Source organism: Elephas maximus, chromosome 8 (genome assembly GCF_024166365.1).
Source record: "Elephas maximus indicus isolate mEleMax1 chromosome 8, mEleMax1 primary haplotype, whole genome shotgun sequence".
NCBI classification, from domain to species: Eukaryota; Metazoa; Chordata; class Mammalia; order Proboscidea; family Elephantidae; genus Elephas; species Elephas maximus.
In genome coordinates, this window is record NC_064826.1 from 117329241 (window position 1) to 117355337 (window position 26097).

The 26097-nt window shown below is 40.4% G+C and overlaps 1 pseudogene; it reads left to right on the forward strand.

Annotated features, from left to right (window-relative positions):
• Positions 1 to 25208, forward strand: LOC126081603 (next to BRCA1 gene 1 protein-like; annotated as a pseudogene).
• Positions 25209 to 26097: the final 889 nt, after the last annotated feature.

Below are 26097 nucleotides of genomic sequence, written 5' to 3' on the forward strand. Positions count from 1 at the left end.
ATGGCCTGTGTAGGTTGTCCCAATCTCTATGAAAGCCAGAAATCTGAATTTCAGGAGAATTACAACTCTTTTATGGTTCCCTCCTTTGGATTATGATCTTGTTATAGAATCTTTTGATGAAAAATGCGCAATAAATGGTAATTGGGATTAAGGCACAAAACTGTTCTGAGAGAACTAATAGGAAATCTAATGTTATTCTAATTTGTAAAATCATAGCTCAAATTTCAGACACTTTTCTGGTTATAATATTTATAACTTTATCAACAGGAACTTTTAATTCAAGAGTTACAATATCTAAATTCACCGGTTAGATAATTTAGGAGAAAAGAGGAATATGGTTTCTTATTTCTAGAAAGTAGGAGCTTAAAGCATTTCTTATTTCCAGAAAGAAAGACCTTAAAACATCAGCAATATTCTCACATAAAACCCATAGTACCATTTAATTTACTCAGTCTTATGTAGTTAACTTCTGTTGCATGTGATACTGGATCAGCCACAGTCTGTGAATCCACCAGCATCTGTATGAGAGTTCAGGAAATTTTGATTGAGTCTAGTCACAGTCCCTTTCATAAATCCAATATAGTCCATCCGTTTTGTTGAGATATTCTGGTCAAATGTTTTCAGAAAATCAGCAAAGTAAAAACTTACCTGTAGATGACAAAACTTAATATGAGCATGATTAATTTATAAACATAATTCTTAATGGTGAAAGACCTGATAGAAATCAATTACAAGCACAACACAAAGGCCAAATAAAATCAGTTAAAAAAACTTCAGATAAAAATATTTTCAGTAATAACCATTAACCAGATTTTTAAAGAACTTCAAATGTAACACATAATAATCTTGAGACATAATGCCATATACCAAAACCCATTGCCATCGAGTCAATTCCAACGCCTAGTGACCCTATAGGAGAGAGTAGAACTGCCCCATATGGTTTTCAAGGGGCACCTGGTGGATTTGAACTGTAGACCTTTTGGTTAGCAGCTGTAGCTTTTAACCACTATGCAACCAGGTTTCCATAATGCCATATAGTCAGGATATATCAAGAACATTCCAAGATTATCAAGTCTCTAAATACCTGAGTAGTAATTCTTTAATTAATCCATTGGCTTTGATGTTGTTAGATTCCAAAACATAAAGTTTCAACCAAATTAGCAATCATTTACTGCCTACTATTAGGCAAAAACACAAGAGGAAACACTAACACATAAATTTTAACCTGAAGAGAATTAGGCATTTCTCTTGATTTTAACATGTTCCATGTAATTTATATCATGTTAAATAAATCTTTTTTAGCACTTTTTCTTTATTAAAAAATTTTTGTGGCTTTCAAACTTGTCAGAAGTTTATCATAAATTATCAAGAAACAATATTTTAGTTATTTAACCAAAGATCTTAAAATAAAAACCTTAGCTTTTTCTTTTTCCCTAAAGCCATGTGGCTTGGTTTCTGACTCAGGAATCTTTTTCTAATGACAGTCTGAACGTTTGTCTTTGAAGCAGAAGAGATTAATTTTTTAACTCAGTAAAATCTCCTAAATTAAACCATTAAACAGACAAATAAAACTTTTGACCATCAAGTAATTTTTTTTTTTTTTTTAATGATTTGGGTCTACCCAATTTCTGATAACCATAGTAAAACAGCAATTATCTTTTGTTTTAAAAGGGTCTCCACGTAGTTGAAGAGTCTTTCAAAAGGTTCCTTGGAGCTATAGGACCCTGGAGACTAGGGCTGGGGGCTAAGAAGCCCTGATCTTGCTCCACCCTACCTACCTTTTAACTCTTGATAGAAAATAAGATTAGGTCATTCTAATCATTTACATATGTTTAAGTCAACCTAGATGTTTTTAAGAGGCAAAAGATAACTAATTTCTTTCCCCTTTACTCTTCTGGAACTGTTATTTTTATTTTAAGACAAAATTATCTTTTATTCTTTACACCAGGTACACTGGTCTCTTTCCAAATGGGTGAGGGGCTTTCTCTGCTTCTGTGGCCTTGGTCTCCCTCCTTTTCTTTGCTTTCTTGGGGGATGGTCTTTAGCCTGCAAAGCAGCAGTTAGGAAGGCTGCCTTACATTTTGGTCTGTAAATCTTTTTCCTTATCTCAGTTAGAGTAAACCTGGCAGGCCAGTCTCATTAGCCAAGGGATTTTTAACCCTATAATTTTCTTTTTTTGAAGTTTTCTTTTTCTTTAATTGATCATAAGAAAAGAATTGTCAATGTTTAAGAATCCATCCTAGTGGTGAATCTCCTAGTATGTTCTCCTGATTTCTGATTCTGTCTAATTACATCTCTTTCTTCAGCCCAATCAATAAGTTCTCAGGAGTCTCTGTAAGTATATTCTAATTTAACCTGAATTTCTTTTCACCAATTAATTTCTATGCATCACACATAAATGGCACATAAGACACAGACATAGACGACAGAGACAACTTTGCAGTTTCAACCTCCCAGGCAGCCCTGGTCACACATAAAATTCACACATAAGACAAACAGACAAACAGAGAGCACTCGGACCACACAAGCCAGAAAGGGAAAGGGGGAACGAGGATGATTTTAGTGAGGTTCAACACATTATTAGGAATATCTGAATCTCCACTTCAATCCTCTAGATACCTCCTATCCCCAATACCAGATGGGAGTATTTCAACCTCCCAGTCTAAACAGATAGAGGTGTCTACATCCATTCCCCAGAACCAGGGTGCACGAGCCAGAGATGGACAACGTCCAGACACACAAAATTGATGGCTGTTATTACATCTGCCCAAACTCTAGAGTCACCAAGAGTCCCTCTTTGTGATCATAAATGCAATAACGGTACTGAACTGGTAGGAACGCATTAACTGGGCAAAACTCCAGGGCTATCACCCAGCAGCCGGCACTTAATCAAAAGGAAAATAAAATGGAGAGGAAAATGAGATACAGAGGAGAGTCAATTACCAGTTCTGCAGACTATATGAGGCCTAACAGATCTTGGGGTGACCCCCCTCACCGCAGACTACACCAAGTCTAACGCATCTTGGGGTGACCCTCTCACCACAGATGCCAAGTCTCAATCAAGGGGAATCACTCCACCCTTGAGACTCCCAGATTGTGCGGGTCCGGGCAGGAGGCTTTTCAACTCAATCTGGGAAGAGTATCTATTAAGCATGCCTGATTTACCAGGTTTACCAGACCATGGGGCCAAGCCCCTCACTGTAAACGCTGAGTCTCTCAGGCTCAGGAAAAACAAACAGTCAGGTCAAGAAAGAGAGAAACATCCTTTGTTCTTATGGAAACCCAGATGAGAGGAGCAGGCATGGAGATCTACTCACCAGAGGGAGGGACACAGGACAAATGGTGTCCTGGCAGCTGCTTGTCCATCTGTCAGGGTTTAGTAGGTCTCCTTATCTGCCCCCAGATCCAGGTCTGAGGAAAAAAAATCTGTCCTGCTGTGGTTGCCAAATTCTGTTACAGGGCAGGGCTCCCAGCTTGGGACTAAGCCCTGCCTAGGTTCTTACCTTCTTCCGACCAAGAATGACCAGGAGAGGCTCAGAGATTCCACATAAACAAAGGTTTATTAGTGACAGAAAGAAAATAAAAAGACTCCCGAGGGAGAGATAGAGAGGGGTTTCCACCTACACTAGCCTCCAGTCTCTCATCAACAAAGGATTTCCTAGGGTCTATAAAAGGTTTTCTTCATTCATTAGATGGGTGGAGATTTCTAGGAGAAGGGGACGGGTTATGAAAATCAAATGCGTGCACAGTTGGAATTCAAGATGGATTTCCTCGCAGAGGTTGCTGGAATTAAGATGGAGTCTGTCACAAAGGGTACTAGGATGAGGAACAGGACTTATTCTGGGATGTTGTGCATGCGTGATGTTTCTGGATCATGGTTCGGATCCCAGCAAGGGATCTTTGTTCATGATTATCTCATGTGGAAGGTCATTCATAGGTTACCTTGATTTTTACTGCACATGCTCTGCACCTGGTGAGGGACTTGAAAAACAACTCCGGAGGGTTATCAGTAATTTATAGGTGATCAAGCATGTAGGGAGAGGAAATATGGCCCCTTATCTTGTCTAAGCTCCTAGTTTGTTAGTCACAAGTAGTCCTCGAGTGCCAGCAGTAAAAGTTATATAGTGGTCTGCACTTAGGTTTAAATTCCAAGAATACTGAATCAGAGCTTATTTAATTATAGCCAGTCCAATCTCTTGCCTGTCTCAACAAGACTATGGAAGCTGGTCAGTCAGGTCAGGCAATAGTTTGCTGGCTCAAGTTCTAAGAACCAGAGGTCAGGTGATGGTAAGTCAGATGCAGGATCCAGAGTGCAGGAGAGAACTTTGCCAGAGCATTCATATATATATTGGATGCAGATGACACCCTCAAGGAAACTCTCCTTACTTGAGCAAGGCAGTGCAAGGGTGTGACTTGAATAAGAATGTTAAGGGTGGTGACTGGAGTAAGGGTGGTGGCTTGACTCATACCCTCTAGTAAGATGGTGACTTAAGATACATCCCATCCTAATCCTGCCTTTTAACATAATAGACAACTCCCAAATGGGATCATTATCACAGGCATAGAGGCTAGGATTTACAACACATCACAAAATGGAGGATAATTACATTAGATCACAAAATGGAGAACAATTATATCAGAGCATAAAATGGAGGATGACTACATGATTACATAACTGCCAAATTATATCATTATATAACTGCCAAACCACTGAAAATCATGGGCCAGCCATTTGATATATAACCTTAAGCATCACAGGTTCCATACATCCTATTTGCATTAGCAGCAAGCTGCCCAATCCCCTTGGTGGGCCACAAGCACTTTATTTGCATAAAAAAAAAAACTAATCATTGTGTGAGAGTCATAAAGACTACAGCTCAAAGGAACATATTAAATAATTCACTGCACCACAAGACACAAAAGTATTTGTTATAGTTAAGGTTGTGTGTTAACTTGGGTGGGCCACGATGCTCAGTAGTTTGGCAGTTATGATGTAGTTTGACAGTCATATGATGTAGTTTGACAGTCATATGATGTTGTGATCACTTCCATGATGACATTTGATATAATATGATCACCTCCATGATGGGAGCTGCTGTTAGTAGCCAATCAGTTAGAAGGTTAGTTTCCCTCAGACGTGTGGCCTGCTTCAAACATAAGTGGACATTCTGGCAAGGCCATTGACTTTTGCTCGCTCTGTATCCTGCAACTGGCCCCTGTTCATTTGACCTCTGGTTTTTTGGGACCTGAGCTACCAGCTTGCCTGACAATCTTGGGATTCGTCGATCTTTGCAGTTTGTGAGCAAGAGCTCTGCTCTCTGACCTGCCAATCTTGGGTTCACCAGCCCCTATGGCTATGTGAATCATGAGAAGCCTCTAACCTGACCCATGGACTTGGGACGTTCCAGTCTTTACAACTACATGAGCCATTTCTTTGATATAAATCTGTCTCTATATATATTAATACACTTTATTGGCTTTACATCTCTAGAGAACCCTGCCTAAGACAGTATTCTTTCCCACAAAACACGAAGATGATGTGATTTCAAGTGGCTGAGTGCTCAGCTAACACAATTTCTTTCTCTTGTCACTGTCCTTTTCAGCTCAAGTTCATGTGGTGAAACCTAACTTTGGCTTCAACAGAAAAGAAGGATATCTTGGTTCCCTCCTGACCATGTGGGAATTGTGTCTGTGAAGTTCATCACGCCAACGTTGTTGTTTTTATGGGGGTCCATCAGCCCACTGAGGGCCTGAAATCTGTCCAGATGGTTTATCTCTATAGAAAGCTTTTCTTCTGGCCAAAGAAGAAATTCAGTTTCGTGAAGCGACTAAGCAGACAGAAGGAACAGGAACCTGCATCCCTCAGAAGATAAAGAATGGTGCCATCGAGAAGGAGGTCTATATCCCATCTTGGACCTTCTGACTGCCCAGGTGGAAGCTTCAACACTTTGAGGGGCAAGGGACAGAGAGCACTGGACAAAGTGTTTTACCACATCGATGAGAAGATGGTAGCCATAGGTGGTGCCCAGGATGGTCAAGATTATGCCCCCCTGGATCCAATCAGATGCATTTGTGGCAGGGGAGCTCACCCATGGAAACAATTTCTAAACTAAATATTTCCTTTTTAAATTGTGACCTCACTCCTGTGCTTCCCCACAACTTCCCTTTAATTGCCTCTGCATTTCATCTGGTTCACCTTCATACCTACCACATTTCCTCTATTTCCAGCAATTTGGTCATTTGAACATTTAGTTCCCATTTAACTCTTCTCCTTTTCACTTGGCTGATGTGAGACATGAATTTGAACACTGGATCTGGATGGTGTGGAGCTCAATGGCCTGCAAGTCCTGTTGAGACAGAACGTGGTCTCAGTGTACACTGCCAGCAGCCTGATGTTGCCCGTCTTTTTTTTCCAGGACCTGTTGTCCTCTGAGCTGTTGGATATAAACTTTGTCCAAGAGTTGGAGAGAGTGCCCCATAATACTGCTGTGGGTAAGAACATTACTATGTTCATCTTGTCTATTTTCTTATTAGACCCAAAAGTACTGCAGCATGGACTCTAGTGGTTAGCGTTTTATTCTCCCACAATGTGATATTAAAACTGTACCCATGGGTCCAGTTTCCTTCTTTCCCCATTGTCTGTCAGAGGCAATGATACAAGTTTGTGCGAGGCTTCCCCACTATAAAGGAACCTTCTTTTCCATTTTTCTCTAGAGGTTTTGTGTCCCTTTGTTCCTTTACATTCGTGGTTCTATGACTTGGCTATGACCTTCCAGGCCAGATGACTCTTTATGATCCTTCCTACATTGATTAATTGGTCTATCTGAGATAGTTGTACACCTCATGGCCTGGAGAAATTCCTTACAATAGGCTTTGAAGCATACCTGGGTTTACTTTAGCCCTGCAGGAGGCAAGAAGCCTGTAAGCTGCTGTTTCTGGACACTGACTGGGATGATGTGATATTTTTTCTGTCTTCATTCTTCAGATATGACTTCCTGCATGTCTCCTCTGTCACATGAGAGTCCTTTAATAGAGAACCCAGGCTAAGGACAGATACAGGAAGGAAGTGATAGTTGGGATTTAAAGAACTTTCTGGTAAGGAGTTAAATATTTGTAAGGTATTTGCATTTTCCTTTTCCATGCCATACCTTATTTTTATACCTACCCACTACTAATCTGACCTTGGCATGAATGGGTTTTCTGCAGCATCTCATTTTTTTGAAGCCACCTCACCTTTAGATGGCACAGATAACAGTTATTCCTTGGCATGGGTAATGACTAACCATGGGTAATGACTAACCATGGCAAAGGCACCTCAACATTTTAAATATGGAGCACAGACAAGGGTCTCAACTCTTTCAGCTTCCACAGTCTCAGTGAAGAGTAAAGCTGAGAACACTGCTTCAGTGGAGGAAGCAGAAGACAACCTGAGTGGGACCCGGATTGTGTGTGAGACTGTGATCCGATCCTTTACCTCGGTTGTTGCCTCTGATCACAACCCACCTTGGCGACAAAAGTCCCTGCAGAGTGAATGTCCTTACATTCCCCCCATCTAGTAGGGTGGCACCTGAATGGTGATTGGCAAACATAATTAGTGAGATGTGCTCTTCCCTGAGAATGAAGGTAGGGTGATTTTTGTTAGAAATTCTGGTCACGTTTGTTTCCTCATACTTTCCATAAGCTGCCTGACTAATTATAGCTTTAGGAACGAAGAAGCCTCAGTTACCTCCTCTCTGCACATTCTCAGGGGCAGAATTTCAGCTGCCATCCACAGAGGAAAAGCAGCCCATGCTGCCTGGATTCTGCAGTGAGGTGTCTTCCTGTAAACTGGCTGAGTGCCTCAACAGAGGTCCCCACTGGCGGCTGAGTTGTCTGCTTTCTCCTAGGGTGATAGTCCAGGAAACAGTGGGTAGAGACAGGAGTACCAAACTGAATTTCTCAAGGTTAAATTCTGCTGTATATATTCCATTATATCAAAAACTTCTAGATATCAGGTAGATCCAATACTATGTTTTTCAAGAACTATCTAAAAATTCAAATTCTAGTGCATCAAAATAATATGGAAAATCTCTGAGTTTACTATAATGAAATTTTCCTGTACCTTCAAATATGATTTGTCACATTTTTGTTTAAAATATACATGTGTACAAATGCATAACAAAAAGTCTGGAAGAGTTGAGACCAAAATGTTCACAGTAGTTATTTTTTGATGAGGCTATGGGTGCTTTTTTTTTTCCCCCTCATCCATATTTTGCCAAGTTTCTACCATGAACATGCATTATTTTGTCAAGAAGAGGGGGAAGTATGCATACAGTACTCATCACCTAACACTTGCTTTTATTTTATAGCACCACTAGCTAGCTTATCAGTTTGTTTTGAACCCTGTCTCAATACGTTAATCATCATAGGAAGAGGAAAAAGGATGAGCCTTCCTCATTTTAAGATTCATAGTACTTCTCTGAAGCCTGAATGTTTCTGCCTACCTTGTTTATGTGAACTTTGGATCTATCCAGTTTGTGTGGGCTTCAGACTTAGAATATGGCCACGGTTCCAGCAGCAGCCCTTCTTTGGGTCCTTCCGTTTTCTCTGACATTCATAATTCTAGCCCATGACCCACAAGGTTTACCATCTAAGGGTAGCACCAGAGGCTGATTTTAGCTTATACCTTAAAATTGGTTGCTTTTCTCCTATAGTGAAATCTTCTTCATCTGAAGGAGAGGGACCACTTAATGATGAGAGAGAGGAGATAGTCTGAATGGCTGAAGAATTTGTGAAGAAGGAGGAGGAGGAGCTTAAAGAGGAAGTTCAGAATCAATCCTCCGCTTCCTCAAAGGACTACATCATCATTCTGCCTAGGTGTGCTTTGATACCAGCCACCCTTGGGGGACTCCATGTATAGCTCTACCCTCTTTCTGTCAGGCCTTGGGTTAGGGGCTGAAGGCGAGCCTGGGGTTAAGGCTGGACAGGAACCAGCCCAGGCCAGGGAGAGACTCCCTGGAAGGAAGAACCAGTCACAGGGGCACAGCATCGACGACAACATCATGACCTCACAGACTCTGGAAGCAGTGCCCCTAACTCCAGAGGTGGTGTGACCTCCACCTCTGTTGCCCATGTACCATCCACATCCCCCTCAGTGGGGGTGTTCTTCAGAGGTAGAATAAAGAGTGAGAGGAATCAACTTGATCTCAAAACTTGTTTCTTCTTTGGCATGGGGAGAGACTATTTCCCTTAGTAAAGTCTGAATTTAGATGAATGAAGGTTGTACTTCCCGGCGTTTGTGGATTCTGTATCCAAAGAAATAGTAGTTGTAGTCAACCTTAATTATCTGAGTATAATCTACTTATGTTTTGATTGTTTAGAGGCAGTTTTTAAATACAAAAATCCATGTACCTCCCCTCCTTATTCTATTGGTTCATGAGCAAAGGCAAGGAAAATGCATTCTTATATTAGTCCCCAAAATTCCTAAGCATAATTAGGAATTTAAAGCCATTAAAAAAAAAAAAAATTTTTTTTTTATGGTGGGGGAGGGGGAAAGTACTGTGAAATTAAACCAATTATTTTGAATTCTCTACTGGCTCTATCTGCATGGTTGCTCTTACAGTGTGGAAGATGCTAGAGCCTTGACTATAGTTTAAACAATTCTCCTAGTGAGCTAGACATTTAGCTTTATCCGCCCCACTAAGTACAGAATAAGTGGACAGTCTGAAGGCGATCTTTCTAGGTTGGCTGTGGCCAAAGAAGAAAAGGAGTACAATGAAGCCCTTCTCACCTGATCCCTAAATTCAGACGTGTGATCTGGATCAGAAATGTGAAGTGTGTGTACAGAATTTGGCACTGCCATGCTGTGTTTGGAAACCCTGGTGGCGTAGTGGTTAAGAGCTACAGCTGCTAACCAAAGGCTGCCAGTTTGAATCCACCAGGCACTCCTTGGAAATCCTATGGGGCAGTTCTACTCTGTCCTATAGGGTCGCTATGAGTTGGAATCAACTCCATGACAATGGGTTTGGTCTTTTGGTTTTATGCTGTGTCTACTGTTCTCTACCATTACCATTGCTACCATTTCAACTTTCAATATTGTGTCTTTCTAGAAGGAGACTTCCTTGTGTACAGCATCATGGTTCCCCAGGAGTGGATTTACCAGTTACCATCCCAGAAGTTTCTTCAGTTCCTGATCAGATCAGAGGAGGACCAGCCTGAGCTTTGTCTTTTTTTTCCTGCTCCTTGCAAATAGAAACCAGGTTTTTTTATTACATAGGCTCTCTGTCTTTGTGATTATTGGCAATTTTTAGGAACTTGCCCTTTCACTCATTCTGTGCTCCTCCCTCATATTCTTATTTCTATTCTCTAGCTTAATATTTGCAGGAAACCCTGGTAGCGTAGTAGTTAAGTACTATGGCTGCTAACCAAACAACGGTCAGCAGTTTGAATCCGCCAGGTGCTCTTGGAAACTCTATGGGGCAGTTCTACTCTGTCCTATAGGGTCACTATGGGTTGGAATCGACTCGATGGCACTGGTTTGGGTAGCTTAATATTTATTAAATGAGACATCATAGAGGTAGGCATTGTACTATAGTGGGAAGAATGCAGGCCTTGGAACCAGATAAGTCTAGGTTCCAGCCCCAGCTCCAACTTTCCTCACCGTGTAACTTTGCAGCAGTTCAGTGGGTATATAATACCTGTAGGTCTATTTCTTCATCTGAAAAACAAGGAGAGTAGCACCATGAAGTTGTTGTGAGTAGATCTTCAAAGTCAATTCCCACTCTTTCCCTCCAAAAATAAAACCAAGGCTTCTGGGTAACATGGTGCCATAGACAGATGCACCACACCGGTCTCCACAGCAAAGACCCAAAAAACTACATAAAACAGACAGGCATGATTCCTGGAACTCAAAGTCTCAAACGAAGAGATAAAGAACTCAGCCAAACACCAAATGGAATAAGAAACTGACAGAGTGAGAGCGAGGAGAAATACATGCCGAGGTTCCTTATCAGCTAATACAACATGGGTTTACCATCTTGGACTCCTGTCTGGAGCTGACAGGGAGCCCGTGAAAGCAGTTTCATGGAGCTTCCAGCAGGAGACAGAACACCCGGTAACCAGCGATACATGCTTTTCCACTCCCATCCTCTCCCCACTGCTCTATCTCTGAGCTTCTTGGCTGGCTGCAGTGGCTTGGCCGGCTGGGAAGTGCAGCATCTGTGTTGCTTGGATTTGCCTCACCCACATTGCAGATTGGCGGACAGGGAGTACAGGAAAGCAGCTTCACAAAGTTCCCAGCTTGAAGCAGAGCACCTGGTAACCAGCAATATATGCTTTCCTAGCCCTCATCCTTCTTCCCTCCCCTCTCCCCCACCTGCCCTTTGGCCTCCTTTGCTTCCCGCCAGCCACAGTCTCTTGGCCAGGAGGCAACTGTTTCCAACCTGGGCAGCTTGGATTAGCCCTCTCCATGCTGGTTGGGTCCCCGAGCTGGGGTTGCTTCTTTCCGCCTCTTTTGGTTTCTACTGTGCCTCCCACCACCTCCCCCTCTTTTCTCTCAAACACCTGGCTCTGTGTGCCATATGTGCTTCTTCTTGAAAGCTGTAAAGACCCACTCAACTGGGGATCCAATCCCCTGGCCCCACAACACCACGCTGGTGGGATCCCTGGGGCTTTTTTTTTTCCTTGTTTTGTTTTGTTGTTTGTTTTCTTTCTCTTTTCACACTTGGGAGCCCCTTCTAGCTGGGCTGCACTGCCTGGCTTAGGAGCCACTCCCCCAATCTACACAGCTGCGTATGTGGGATCCCTGGGGGCATTTCTTTTCTGTTTTTTCCTTCTCTCTTTTTCCTTTTCTGTCTTTCATCATTTTTGAGTCTTGTCTGTCTATACTTACCTTCTTTTCCTGTCTCCTGAATACCTGGTGCTGTGTGACATCTATACCTCCTCTAGCCAGGCTATACTGCACAACCTGGGAGACATCCTTGGTCTTTGCAGCCACACTGGTGGGACCCCTGGGGGCTTTTCTTTTCTTCTTCTTTTTTCCAAACTTTTATCCAGTTTTTATTTCCTTCCCTCCCCCCCTTTTTTCCTTTTTGCTTCTCTCCATTTCTCAGGTTCTTAACTCTCCACTCCAATGGCAAGCTCCTTTTGCACTCCTTGTGTGTGTGTGCGTTTTCCCTTTGTTTGTTTTTGGCTCCTGTTTCTCTCTCCTCTTTCTCATACCCATACTTGCTCAATACATCACAACCTCCCCCCTTTTCCTGCCTACCTGTACCGTGTGCTGGACCTGCCCTGCTGCACCATAGTTGAATGACTGGCCCCACACATTGGACAAGGAGGTGAAAAGTATCACGACTACAGACAAGCAAACAACAAAGAATTCACAATCTGTCTGCTCAGACATAACCAAATAAAACAAAAAACCAGGAGGAAAAAAACAAATCTACAATCAAGAAATGAAGAAAATAACTACTGAATGTCCTGAAGACAGTAGAAAATACCAAAACACATAAAAAAAGACAGAATGTGTCCAGAAAGCATCCAAAATAAAACACCAGATGACTTTCCAGTGGAAGAAAAGGCACTAGAACTACCTGACAGGGAATTCAAATCTCTAATATTCAGAATTATCCAAGAGTTGAAGCAAAAAGCAGACAAAAATGGGGAAAAAATAGACAAATTTATGGAAAAGGCAGACAAATTTATGGAAAATACAGACAAAAACAATGGAAGAATTTAGGAAAATAATACAGGAACAAAATGCCAAAATGAATTCACAACTAGAAATCATACAAAAACAATTAGAAATCCAAAAGATAAACAACAGTATTTCAGAAATGGACAGTGTCATAGAAGGGCTGAGGAGCAGGTTTGAAATAACAGAAGACAGGACCAGTGAAACTGAAGACAAATACTTGGATACAACTCTGAGGAAAAATCCGAAAAAAGAATGAAGAAAAATGAGGAAACCCTGAGAATTAGGTGGGATACAATAAAAAGCAAAAATTTATAAGTGATCAGAGTTCCAGAACAGGGAGAGAAAACAGAAAACACAGAGAGGATCATTGAAGAACTGCTGACAGAAAACTTCCCTAATACCATGAATGATGAAAAGCTGACCATCCAACGAGCTCAGTGAACCCCATATAAGATAGATCCCAAAAGAAAAGCACCAAGACATGTCATAATCACACTCACTAAAACAAAACACAGAAAAAAATCCTGTGAGCAGCTTGAAAAAAACAAAAGGTCACATACAGAGGAAAAACAATAAGACTAAGCTCTGATTATTTGGCAGAAAACATGCAGGCAAGAAGGCAATGGAATGATATATATAAAACCTTGAAAGAAAAGCATTGCCAACCACGAATAATATATCCTGCAAAGCTTTTGTTCAGGTGCGATAGTGAAATTAAGACATTTCCAGATAAACAGAAATTAAAGGAATATGTAAAAACCAAACCAAACCTACAAGAATTATTAAAGGGAGCCCTTTGGTCTGAGAACAAACATCAGACTGGAACCTGAATCTACGATGCAAGATTGTACCAGGCAGATACAACATAGGAAATGAACTCTCAAGGACTATTCAAAACCAAAAGAATTGCAACAGGCAACCAGAGAGTTTAATTTGTAAATGACAACAACGTAAGAACAATAAAAGAGGGAATAAATGGTGTAGGTATAGAAGTTTCTAACTGAGAGGAAGGCAAGGAGATACCAAGTAATAATAGACTGGCTCAAAACTAGGAAGATAAGGGTAAATTTCAAGGCAACCACAAAGACCATGAACAAACTTACTCATTGGAATGAAGTAAAACACAGTCTCAATAAAAACAAAATCTACAAAACCAAAAGAAACCACAAACAAAAGGAACTCAGCACATGAGAGTAAAACGAACAAAGAAAATGCCAGCACCACAAAAAAAGCACTACAAAATGACGGCAATAAACTCACACCTATCAATAATTACACTGAATGTAAATGGCCTAAATACACCCATAAAGAGACACAGAGTGACAGAATGGATTAAAAAAACAAACAAAAAAAACAGGATCCATCAATATGCTATCTACAAGAGACACGCCTTAGAAACAAAGACATAAATTTATTAAAAATCAAAGAATGGGAAAAAATATATCAAGGAAACAACTACCAAAAAAGAGCAGGAATAGCAGTACCAATCTCAGGTAAAATAGACTTTGAAACAAAATTCACCATAAAAGACAAAGAAGAACACTATATAATGATTAAAGGGACAATCCATCATGAAGAGTTAACCATAATAAACATCTATGCTCCCAATGACAGGGCTCCAAAATATGTAAAAAAAAAACAAAAAAACTCTAACAGCACTGAAAAGAGAAATTGACAGTTCCATGATAATAGTAGGAGGCTTCACATTTTTTTTCAACATACCATTCTTGGTAAAGGACAGGAAATCTAGAAAGAAACTCAACAAAGATGCAGAAAAGCTAGACAGCACAATCAACAAACTTGACCTAACAGACACTCCACCCAACAGCTGCAAAGTACACATTCTTTTCCAACTCATATGAAATGTTCTCCAGAAGAGGCCACATCTTAGGAAAGAGAGCAACCCTCAACAAAATCCCAAACATTGAGATACTACAAAGTATATTCCCTGACCACAATGCTATCAAGGTAGAAATTAACAGGAAGAGTAAGGAAAAAAAAAAATCAATTACATGGAAACTGAATAACACCCTGCTTAAAAAACGCTGGGTAACAAAAGATTAGAGATGGAATCAAAAAATTCCTAGAATCAAATGAGAATGAAAACACATCATACCAAAACCATTGGGACACAGCAAAGGCAGTGCTCGAGGTCAAGTTATAGCAATAGATGCACACATCAAAAAAGAAGGAACAAAATCAAAACATTCACTATACAACTTGAACAAATAGAAAGAGAACAGCAAAAGAAGCCCACAGCCACCAGAAGTAAGGAAATAATAAAGATCAAGTAGAAATAAATGAAATCGAGGATAGAAAAACAATAGAAAGAATCGACAAAACCAAAAGTTGGTTCTTTGAAAGGATCAACAAAATCGACACACCACTGGCCAAGCTGACAGAAGAAAAACAGGAGAGGATGTAAATAATCCAAATAAGAAATGAAATGGGGGACATTACAACAGAACCAACTGAAATAAAAAGGACGGTAACAGAGTATTATGAAAACTATACCCCAATAAATTTGAAAACCTAAAGGAAATGGACAAATTTCTAGAAACACACTCCAAACCCAACCAAACCTAGTGCCATCGAGTCGATTCTGACTCGTAGAAACACACTACCTACCTAAAATAACCCAAAGTGATGCTGAAAATCTGAAAAGACCCATAACAAGAGAAGAGATTGAAAAAGTAATTTAAAAAACTCCCAACAGAGAAAAGCCATGGCCCAGATGGCTTCACCGGAGAACTCTACCCAACATTCAGAGAAGACCTTACACCAGTGCTACCCAAACTATTTCAGAACAGAAAAGGAAGTGATACTGCCGAACTCATTCTATGAAGCCAGCTTAACCCTGATGCCAAAACCAGGCAAAGACTCCACAAAAAAAGAAAATTACAGACCATATCTCTCATGAATATAGATGCAAAAATTCTCAACAAAATTCTAGCCAATAGAATTCAGCATCATATCAAAAGAATAATACACCATGATCAAGTAGGATTCATACTAGGTACGCAAGAATGGCTAAACATTAAAAAATCAATGAGCATAATCTACCACATAAATAAAAAAAGAATCACACGATCATCTCAATCAATGCAGAAAAGGCATTTGACAAAGTCCAACAACCATTCCTGATAAAAAAAAAACTCAATAAAAAAGTGTAGAAGGGAATTTTCTCAACACAATAACGGGCATCTATGCAAAACCAACGCCCAAAATCATTCTCAATGGAGAGAGGCTGAAAACATTCCCCCTGAGAACAGGAACAAGACAAGGATGGCCTTTACCACCACTCCTATTTAACACTGTGCTGGAAATACTAGCTAGAGCAGTAAGGCAAGAAAAAGAAATAAAGGGCATCCAAATTGGTAATGAAGGAGTAAAACTGTCCCTATCTGCAGATGATATGATACTATACATAGAAAACCCAAAAGACTCCACAAGAAAACTACTGGACTAATAGAAAGATTCAGCAGAGTAGCAGGATACAAGGTAAGCATATAAAAGTCAGTTGGATTCCTGTATAACAATAAAGAGAACGATGAAAACAAAATCAGGAAAACAACTCCATTTATAATAGCCCCTAAAAAAATGAAATACTTCAGAATAAATCTAACCAGGGATGTAAAAGACCTACACACAAAAAAACTACAAAACGCTACTGCAAGAAACTGAAAGAGATCTACATAAATGGAAAAACATACGATGCTCATGGATAGGTAGACTCAACATTGTGAAAATGACAATTCTACCCAAAGGAATTTACAAATACAATGCAATACCAATCCAAATACCAACAACATTCTTTAAAGAGATAGAAAAACTTATCATTGACTTTATATGGAAAGGGAAGAAGCCCCAGATAAGTAAAGCACCACTGAAGAAGAATAAAGCAGAAGCACTCAGACCACCCGATCTCAGAACCTGCTATACAGCTACGGTCGTCAAAACAGCCTGGTACTGGTACAATCACAGATACATTACCAACGGAACAGAATGGAGAACCCAGATGTAAATCCATCTACCTATGGTCACCTAATCTTCAACAAGGGCTCGAAGTCCATCAAATGGGGAAAAGACAGTCTTTTTAATAAATGGTGCTGGCAAAACTGGATATCCATCTGCAAAAAAATGAAACAGGACCATACCTCACACCATATACAAAAACTAACTCAAAATGATCAAAGACCTAAACATTAAGCCAAAAACTACAAGTTTATAGAAGAAAAAATAGGATCAATGCCAGAGGCCCTAATTAAACACTTATGCTCATCAAAAGACTTCACCAAACAAGTAAAAACAGAACCTACAGACTGGGAAAAAATTTTGGCTACTACAAATCAGACAAAGGTCTAATCTCTAAAATCTACAAGAAAATCCAACACCTCTACAACAAAAAGACAAATAATCCAATCAAAAAATGGGCAAAGGAAATGGACACTTCACCAAAGAAGACATTAAAGCACCCAACAAACACATGAAGAAATGCTCAGGATCTCTAGGCATTAAAAAAAAAAAAAAATGCAAATCAAAACCACAACGAGATACCATCTCCCCTGGCATACTGGCACGAATCAATAAAAGAGGAAATAACAAATGTTGGAGAAGCTGTGGGGAGATCGAAACTCTCATGCACTGATGGTGGGAATGCAAAATTATACAGTCATTTTGGAAAACAGTATGGCGCTTCCTTAGAAAGCTAGAAATAGAAATACCAAATGATCCAGCAATCCCACTCCTAGGAATATAGCCTAGAGAAATAAGAATTGTCACATGGATAGACATATGCACACCCATGTTCATTGTAGCATTGTTCACAATTGCAAAAAAGATGGAAACAACCTAGATGCGCATTAACAGATGAATGGATAAATAAACTTGGTACATACACACAATGGAGTATTAAGCAATGATAAGGAACAACAATGAATCTGTGAAGCATCTCATAACATGGATGAATCTGGAGGGCATTTTGCTGAGTGAAATAAGTCAATCACAAAAGGACAAATATTGTCTGAGACCACTATTATAAATACTCATGAAAAGGTTTACATACAAAAAGAAACTATCTTTGATGGTTACGAGGGAGGAGAGGGGTGGGTATGGAAAAACACTTAATAGACAATAGATAAGTGGAAACTTTGGTGAAGGGTAAGACAGTACACAATACTGGAGAAGCCAGCACAACCTGTAAAAGGCAAGGCCATGGCAACTCCATAGATACACCCAAACTCCCTGAGGGGCCGAATTGCTGGGCTGAGGGCTGTGGGGATCATGATCTTGGGGAATACCTAGCTCAATTGGCATAACAAAGTTCATAAAGAATATGTTCTCAAATTGACTTCGGTGAGCAGCCACCTAGGACACTCCACCAGTCTTACCCCTTCAGGAGCAAGGAAAAATGAAGAAAAACTAAAGATACAAGTGAAAGATTAGTCCAAAGGACTAATGGACCACATGTACCACGGCCTCTACCAGACTAAGTCCAGTACAACTAGATGGTGCCTGTCTACCACCACTGACTGTTCTGACAGGGATCATAATACAGGGTCCCAGACAAAGCTGGAGAAAAATGTAGAACAACATTCTAACTCAAAAAGAAAGACCAGACTTGCTGGCCTGACAGACTGGAGAAACTCTGAGAGTATGGCCCCCGGACACCCTTTTGGCTCAGTAATGAGGTCACTCCTGAGGTTCACCCTTCAGCCAAAGATCGAACAGACCCATGGAACAAAACAGGACTAAAGGGGCACACCAGCCCTGGGGCACGGACTAGAAGGCAGGAGGGAACAGGAAAGCTGGTAATAGGGAAACCAGGGTTGAGAAGGGAGAGTGTTGACATGTCGTGGGATTGTTAACCAATGTCACAGAACAGTGTATGTACTAAATGTTTGACAAGAAACTAGTTCTCTAAACCTTCAGCTAAAGTCCAATAAAAAATAAAACAATAAAACTGAAAAGTCTTTGCTGTTGTTATGTGCCACTGAGTCTGTTCTGGCTCATAGTGACCATATGTACAACAGAATGAAATACTGCCTGGTCTGTACGATTCTCACAATCGTTATGCTTGAGCCCATTGTTGCAGCCACTGCGTCAATTCTTCTTGTTGAGGGTCTTCCTTTTTTCTGCTGACCCTCAAATTTACCAAGCACGATGTCCTTCTCCAGGAACTGGTCCCTCCTGATAATATGTCTAAAGTATGTGAGACAAAGTCTCACCATTCTTGCTTCTAAGGAGCATTCTGGCTGTACTTCTTCCAAGACAGATTTGTTGGTTCTTTTGGCGGTCCATGGTATATTCAATATTCTTCTCCAACACCTCAATTTTTCTTTGGTCTTCCTTATTCATTGTCCAGCTTTCACATGAATATTAGGTGACTGAAAATATCATGGCTTGAGTCAGGCCCACCTTAGTTTTCAAGGTAACATCTTTGATTCTTAACACTTTAAAGAGGTCTTTTGCAGTAGATTTGTCCAGTGCGATGTGTCATTTGATTTCTTGACTGCTGCTTCCATGGGTATTGATTGTGGATCCTAGTAAAATGCAATCCTTGAGAACTTCAGTCTTCTCCCTTTATCACTTTATTGCTCCAGTTATGAGGATTTTTGTTTGCTTTATGGTGAGGTGTAATCCATAATGAAGGTTTTGGTCTTTGAAATTCATCAGTAAGTGCTTCAAGTTCTCTTCACTTTCATCAAGCAAAGTTATGTCATCAGTATAATGCAAGTTGTTAATGACTCTTCCTCCAATCCTGATGACCCATCCTTTTTCATATAGTCCAGCTTCTTGGATTATTTGCTCATTATACAGATTGGGTAAGTATGATGAGAGGATACAACCTGACACACACCTTTCCTGACTTTAACCACTCAGTATCCCCTTATTCTGTTTGAACGACTGCCTCTGCATCTATGTACAGGTTCCTCGTGAGCAGAGTTAAGTGTTCTGGAATTCCCAATCTTCGCAAGGTTACCCATAATTTCCTATGATCCACACAGTCGAATGCTTTAGCACAGCCAGTAAAACACAGGTAAACATCCTTCTGATATTCTCTGCTTTCAGCCAGGATCCATCTGGCATCAAGAATGATATCCCTCATTCCACTTTGTCTTCTGAATCCAGCTTGAATTTTCGACAGTTCCCTGTCATACTGCTGTAGCCACTGTTGAATGATCTTCAGCAAAATTTTACTTGAGTGTGATATTAATGATATTGTTTGATAATTTCCACAATTTGTTGGATCACCTTTCTTTGGAACAGGCATAAATATGGATGTCTTCCAGTCAGTTGGCCAGGTAGCTGTTTTCCAAATTTGTTGCCATAGACGACTGAGCACTTACAGCACTGCATCTGTTTGTTGAAACATCTCAATTGGTATTCTGTCAATTCCTGGAGCCTTGTTTTTCTCCAATGTCTTCAGGGCAGCTTGGACATTTTCCTTCAGTACCATAGGTTCCTGATCATATGCTACCTCCTGATATGGCTGAACATCAACCAATTCTTTTTGGTATAGTGACTCTGTCTATTCCTTCCATTTTTGATGCTTCTTGTGTCATATAATATTTCCCCCATACAATCCGTCACTATTGCAACTTGAGGCTTGAATTTTTTCTTTGGTTCTTTCAGCCTGAGTATTGCCAAACATGTTCTTTCCTTTTGGCTTTCTACTCCAGGTCTTTGCACATGTCATTATAATACTTTGCTTTGTCTTCTCAAGTCACCCTTTGAAATCTTGTGTTCAGCTCTTTTACTTCACCATTTCTTCCATTTTCTTTAGCTCCTGGATGTTCAAGTGCAAGTTTCAGAGTCTCTTCTAACATTCATTTTTGTCTTTTTTTCTTTCCTGCTTTTTTAATGACCTCTCGCTTTCTTTATGTATGATATCCTTGATGTCATTCCACAACTTGCCTAGTCTTTAGTCATTAGTGTTCAATGTGTCAAATCTACTCTTGAGATGGTCTCTAAATTCAGGTGGGATATAATCTGGGTCGTACTTTGGCTTTTGTGGACTTGTTCTAATTTTCTTCAGTTTCAACTTGAACTTACATATGAGTAATTGATGGTACAATCTGCAGTCAGCCCCTGGCCTTGTTCAGGCTGATGATATTGAACTTTTCCATCGTCTCTTTCCACAGATGTAGTCAATTAGATTCCTATGTATTCCATACGGCAAGGTTCATGTGTATAGTCACCATTTATGTTGTTGAAAAAAGGTATCCACAAGGAAGACATTGTTGGTCTTGCAAAATTCTGTTATGGGATCTCTGGGATTGTTTTAATCACCAAGGGCGTATTTTCCAACTACCAATACTTCTTTTTTCTTTCCACCTTTCACATTCCAATCACCAGTAATTATCAATGCATCCTGATTGCATGTCCGATCAACTTCAGACTGTAGAAGGTGGTAAATATTTTCAATTTCTTCATCTTTCGCCCTTAGTTGTTGGTGTATAAATTTGAATAATAGTTATATGAACTGGTCTTCCTTGCAGACTTCTGGATACAAATCCCTATGAACTAATAAATAGGTATGCTAGGATTGTAGAATTTATTTTTGTGATTCAATAAGTTTTGCCTTACATTATATTCCAAACAATTTCTCATTACTTACTTAAACCAGCCCCCCACAAAGTTTTCCAAATACTTTAAAAAAGAAAAATAGCTTTGAATGCTTTAATCAGTTGCCTTGAAAATAACTTTGCTGCGAGTTAGGGAACACTTGGCGCTTAGGGATGCTGCACCTAACCAATAGCTCTTTTGCTTTTAGACCTCAGAGGCTCATCAGGACTTGTAAACCGCAGACAGAAGAGCTATGACCACTCAAGATAACTGAACCTTGTGCAGTCTCTTCTTCAGAAACAGATGGATATCCTACTGTTGTTTCTGCCTAAAGATCCTATGAGACCAGGAAGGAGAGCTGTCATTCATTCTCGTTCTTATTCCTGCTAAACTTTAGAACAACACTGAGCAAACGGTCACAGCTGATGCTTATTAAGAGTGCTCCCATTCCAGACCGGAAAGGAGTACCCTGAGAGTCTTGTATCTACTTCACACTTGGTGCCCGAGAAGGAAGGAAAGTCAAGCCCAGTGTGCATCTTAATGACTTTTTCTTAAACACACATGCTTCTCTGTTGCCAGTCACCTCAGAGCAGGGTCAAGATGGGATCTTCCCTACAGAATCCAGAAAATCACATTTCCTCTAGGTGTTTCCTCTGAGATGACAACCAAGCAGAAGTAGTTAGTACCCCAGTGTGTGCCCTTGACCATGCTATTTTTCAGCTAGAATTAAAAGCTGGCACGCTCTCCAGAGTGGTGTATTTTCTACAGTGCCCATCTCTTGTAGCAGTAGACCTTGCCGTATATTAAACCAAGATTTGTAGCTATAAAACTGATAAAACAATCAATCATGTTCTCTTTTTATATCTGATTTTTTCTCTTAAGGAAATGTCTTTTTCTTTCAAGGATTCAATTAGAGCTCAGATTACCTTGTAGGAAGCTCATGGTTTTTTTTTTTTTTTTAGGGGGATAATTTGGTTTTCCTCCACAGGCACCACCATGGGAGCAGCATTGCTGGAGGACTAATGAGGGGGCTTTGTCTGTTGCTGCCTCTGCATACAAGGTCCTGTTTGCTGGGCCACCAGTCACTGCATAGATCACTGTATATTTTATTTTCCTAAACCAAACCTGACCACAAATGAAAACAATGGCCTCAGGGTTAGAGAGTAGCATGGCATTGTAGAAAGAGCAAGGGCTTTAGATGTAGTCTGTGGTTAGTGCATAACTCCACCACTTTGAAGGGAAGGAAGGAAAAAGACCTAATGTTTGTTGAGAACCTACTATATCTGGGGCTGTGAGACGAATAATACACCAGTTCCTACCTGTCTTATTTATCTAGTGCTGCTATAACAGAAATACCACAAGTGGAGGTTTTTAACAAATAGAAATTTATTCTTTCACAGTTTAGAAGGCTAGAAGTCTGAATTCACGGCACCAGCTCCAGGGGAAGTCTTTCTCTCTCTCTCGGCTCTGGGGGCAGGGCCTTGTCATCAATCCTCCTCTGGGTCTTGGAGTTTCTCAGCTCAGGGACCCCAGGTCCTAAGGATGTGATCCATTCCTGACTCTTCCTCTTAAGGGCAGGAGGTCCTGCCATACCCAAGGGGCAGGAAAACAAGGCCTGCCGGGCTGAGTGGGTGGGGTTGCCGCTCAGATGGACTAGGGAAACAAGGCCACCCAAAGCCAAGGGGGCAGAGTTGTTGTTCCAGTGGGCCTGGAAGGTACAGCTGAAGTCCAGGGCCAATGGTCTGCCACCCAGAATCCAGAGTGTGTGACCAACACCCAAAGTCTGGAGGGCAAGGTCATTGCCTAAACGGTCTCAAAGAACATAGGAATATTTTCAAGACTTGAGAGCTAATTTAATGGGTTCTGTTGACTTGGTCGGTACCTATTATCCTTTCTTTCCCTCCAATTTGTCCCATTTGTAATGGAAATGTTTACTTTGTGTCAGTTCTACCATCGTACTTTGGCAGCAGGTAACTTGTATTCTAGATTTCACAGATGAACAGGAATTTTGCCCCAGAATGGAATTTGGACTTGGAGTTGATTTAAAACTTTTGGGATGATATGATGGGGTGATTGTGTTTTGCATGTGGTAAGGATATGGATTTTTGAGGGCCAAAGGGTAGAATGTCATAGATTGAATTTTATACCCCCTAAATGTGTATCAATTTGGCTAGGCCATGATTCCCAGTGTTGTGTAGTTGTCTTCCATTTTGTGATTTGATAATTCTATGCATTGTAATCCTAACCTCTATGATGTTAATGAGATAGGATTAGAGACAGTTATATTAATCAGGTAGGGCACAATCTATAGGATTATGTTGTATCTTGAGTAAAACTCTTTTGAGATTTAAGAGAGAAGTGAGCAGAGAAAAGAGGGACCTCATTACCACCAAAAAAGAAGAGCCAGGAGCAGAGTGTGTCCTTTGGACCTGGGGTCCCTGTGCTGAGAAGCTCCTAGACCCAGGGGAAGATTGATGCCAAGACCCATGGAGATTTCCAAGGAATGTCCAGGCAACTGATGTTGAAACAAGACAAGCACCTTCCACCAGAGCCGAGAGAGAGAGAAAGCCTTCCCATAGAGCTGGCACCCTGAATTCGGACTTCTAGCCTCCTAAACTGTGACAGAGTAAATTTCTATTTGTTAAAGCAATCCATTTGTGGTATTTCTGTTATAGCAGCACTAGATAACTAAGACACTACCCAAAGCCTGGGAAATGACAGGTAAAGAGACACTTACAGTACAGGGTAAGATCTTGTGCTGGTGCTGTGAGACAAATGGAGCACTGCACCTAGGCTGGTAGGGCCATGGAAGGCTTCTTGTTAAATGGTACTGAACTGAGTCCTGAAGGACAAAGCAAGCGGTGGCCATGAAAAAGGGAAAGAAGGGCATTGTAGACAGAAAAGTCTTGGAAGTATAAGAGAGCAAGGTGAATTTGGGCAACAGGACCATTTGTTCCAAGAAGAGGAATAGGAAAAGATCAGATATGTAGGCAGGAGACAGATCATCAAGCTCCTTGTATGCCGTATGTTAGCTGGGCAAAAATGGAAAAAGACAGAGGGAAGCAAGGACACATAAGACAGACGGAGACATATTTAAAGATGGGTGAGACTTGAGCTGTTTTCTTGAAAGGAAAAGAACAAGAGGTTAAACATGAAGATTAGAGAGAGAATTTTAATGGAAAAAGATTTCTGAGATGGGGAGAAGTAATGAGATACAAAGCAAAGTTATAGTGGAAGGATTAATCTGGAAAGGAGGATGGATAATCTATTCTGAAATAAGAGCGAAGAAGGGAACAATGGAATTCGGTGTAGAAGGAGATGCCAGAGACTGTGCTCAACACGCTTAAAGACTTTCTCATTGCAATTCTCTCAATGACCCGGCAAAATAGCTATTTTGTATCTCCATTTTCATAAATAAGGGTTTATCTTCAACAGGTTTCCAGGGCTTAATTTCATCTGGCCAAAGAGAGCTTCTTTCTGAAGGTCCCCTCTGAAGTGTCCTCTTCCTAGTTCTAAGGACAATTCATCAGTCCCCTGGTTTCCTTTCTCCTTCTAGCACAAACATACCTAATCTATAGCAGGGCCTTCCCAATCCTCCTTACCCCTCAGAAGCCCCATCAGTACAAGGTAGGTGAGTACACTACACCCTTGTATCTCATTACCTAGTATTTTGAATAAATCTAGGAAGATGAGTATGCTATGCTTTACAAGGTAAACAATTTTTTGTTAACTTTAAAAAATTTACAAGATAACTGAAATTATACAGAAAATGTCCCACTTTTTTGTCTATACACAGCCGGTAGCTTCTGAAGACCAGGCAGCAGCCTTGATAGCCCATCTCGTTGACATGAGATTCTATAAAAGGCAGCTGAACCTAAGGCTGCTGAAGAAACACAATTACAACATCCTACAGGCTATGAAAGAACTCCGTCAGGTCAACAATGACTGGTCCAGCCACTGCTACTGAAGAGTTTCCTTGTATTAAATAACTGCCTGCTGCTCAGAGATGATCTTTATTCTGTCATTGGGGTGTGCGGTAGAAGCCTTTGTTCCTTTTTTAATCTGATGAATATTTATATGGCCCATCATTGAATTATCAAGACATACGGTATATGTTGGAGCCAATTAAAGACCAGAACTTCAATTTTCACTTTAGACACTGGATGAATAGTGGGCAGGCAGTCTTTCAGGTGATCTAGATAAAACTTCATTCTCCGTTTTAGTATATTGAAGAGTATAAGTTGAACCTTCTATAGACCCAGTTTTCTTTCTGCTTGTGTTGAACCTGAGTATTTTGTTAATGTAGATGTTTTTATGGGGATATCTGTTGTCAATTTTTAAGTGAAAAATGAACATTGGAAGAAAGGCTATCAGTTGTTTTTGATAATTATTCTTATAATTTATCTAACACTACTCCAAGCCTCATAGCCATGTGGATTGAAATGACACCCAGAGCATGACAGAAATATTGTTACCCTTCCTATCTCAAGGAGAAAGTCATTTTCCTGCAAGACTTAGTAATTGAAAGACCCACTTTCTAGGTCTCCACATTTCCACGAAAGGAGGGAGGAGTGTGCCAAATAATTAACCCACCAGCACCTATTGAGCTTTGTCTACTGCAGTAATTTTGCACACATTTTTCTTTTCTTTAAGGGGAAAAAAAATTGTTAAGTAGGTAGTGTGATATATTTTGCTAATCCTATAGGGGAAGAAAAGAACCCTTCTATTACTTCGAAAAAAAAAAAAAAAAAAACCAAACCCATCACAGTCAAGTCGATTTCCACTCAGTGACTCTATAGGGCAAAGTAGAACTGTTCCATAGGGATTCCAAGGAGCGACTAGTGGATTCGAACTGC